This window comes from Topomyia yanbarensis, chromosome 3, assembly GCF_030247195.1.
Source record: "Topomyia yanbarensis strain Yona2022 chromosome 3, ASM3024719v1, whole genome shotgun sequence".
Taxonomy (NCBI): domain Eukaryota; kingdom Metazoa; phylum Arthropoda; class Insecta; order Diptera; family Culicidae; genus Topomyia; species Topomyia yanbarensis.
The window spans coordinates 320,425,326-320,427,430 of record NC_080672.1 but is presented as its reverse complement, the minus strand read 5'-3'; positions in this window follow the sequence as shown (position 1 = coordinate 320,427,430).

The following is a 2,105-nucleotide window of genomic DNA, read 5'->3' as shown; positions in this document are numbered from 1 at the left end:
TAAAGCCGTTTGAATTCTCAGATTTTGTTCTTCCTAACATGGTACAAGTGATGATGTTCCGATGAGGTGTTTCAAAGTTACTGATTTAAATGTATTTTTTTCTTCGTTTTTTCCCATTGTGCAATGCGTTAAACAAAGATGTCTAACGCTGCTCTAACCAACAGCTTTATATGAGTAGTGCGAAAATAGGCTAGGTGAAGTTTTTAAATTCAATATTTTTGCTATTTACGCGCGTATAAATGTATTTCACGAATGACTAGATTTTTCAATAGCGCGCGAAAAGAAATTTCAGTGGCCATATACGGTCACAAAAAAAATTGTTTTTTTGTTTGCTTGCCACGAAAATTCGCTTTTGAGTACGAAGAATGCGCCGAATATAAAATGCCGGAACATTGAGGCTGAAAAAAGTTAACAAGTATTGATTGAATTGCAGTTTTACATTTCTTATAAAAGAAATGTATAGAATTCGCTCAAACTTTCAAGATTTTTTCCGAGGCCCGGAGGGCCGAGTCTTATATACCAATCGACTCAGCTCGACGATTTGGGACAATGTCTGTGTGTGTGTGTGTGTCTGTGTGTGTGTGTGTGTATGTAACGGACAAATTCTCATTCGTGTTTCTCAGCAATGGCTGAACCGATCTTATCCAAACCAATTTTAAATGAAAGAACTAAAAAACAGTATGAACGCTATTAATTTGTTTTTGATTCTGATGTTTAGTTTCCAAGATATGAATGTTTGAATGCGCAAAAATGGCGTTTTTTGCAGTTTTTTTAAATTATCTGCCGAAATTGACAATGTAGATTAACAATTTATATGTTTTTAGACAGCTTTAACGAATACCTTTCGAACAAGCTATAGATTGTTGAAATCGTACTATTATCAAAAGAGATATTTAACATTAAATGCGGACGAAAGATTTTTATCATTTCCCATAGCCAGAAATATGACCAAAAACATGTAATCTATTATTAACGCCAAAACGGCTTATTTTAGGTCAATAGTATCTTCGGAGAATTTAATGGAGGCAATATGCCCTTTCTTTTGGTATTGTGCTTTTGCTGATTAATCCCCCTATAAATGAGATATTTTCACAATTTTTTTTTGGAAGTGATTATATCGAAATGATACCTTCAGCAAATTTGTAGCTCTTACTTTTGCGAATAACGTTACTGAAGACTTCAAATATCTATTTTGAATACTTTAAAAGTTATGGCTTGTTGTTTGTTGATTACTCTTTGTCGCTTATTTATTGTTCAATATAGTAATAATCCATTGAAATAAGCCAAACATTATTTCGATAAAACGAATTTTGTATTTCATTTTACTATCTACAACCGCTAGAAATAATCACCGAACACTTCCAAGTTATCTGGAAGGAACTTGATAACTTATCAGTACAAAAATGTTCATTTGTGCGAACCTTCTGACTGCAATTTTGCTAACTTATAACCATCGGATCGATCTGAAACATATCGGAAAATGAAAAGCGAAATAAATAACTCCAAGCAACGGCGTAGCCAAGAGAAGGTTTTGGGGTTTAACACCATACAACCCCCCTCCCACAACACCCAAAAAAAATTGGATTGAAATTGAAAATTTATTGATGCAGACTGATTTAATTCAATATTACAATAACAATTATCTGATCCGTAGATTGATAACCTGTTGTTGTAAACATCATGAGGACTTTTGATAAATTGTCGGAATGGGGTCCTGATATGTAACTGATCTCTTGGTCTTGATTTCACAGTTGTCTAATAGCATCAATATCAAATTTCTGCCTGAAAACATTCCAATAGAAAATTCCAGAGTTCTGTAATCAATCATAATCCTCAGATTTATTTTCAAATTGATCTCGTTTTTGTAGAGATGTACTGTAATAAGGGTCTTTATTTAATAGGAAGCGAAGTTAAAATTGATTTAATTCTATGAAACATAGAACTGCTCAACGAAAAATGCTTAAATTTCAACAATTGCTTAAAATGTTTTTGCCTTTCTCATTCACTCTAAAATTCGTCGATCTAATCCCGACCGGGACGACCGAGTGTCATATGCTAATCGACTCAGTTCGTCGAGATCGGAAAATGTCTGTGTGTGTATGTAT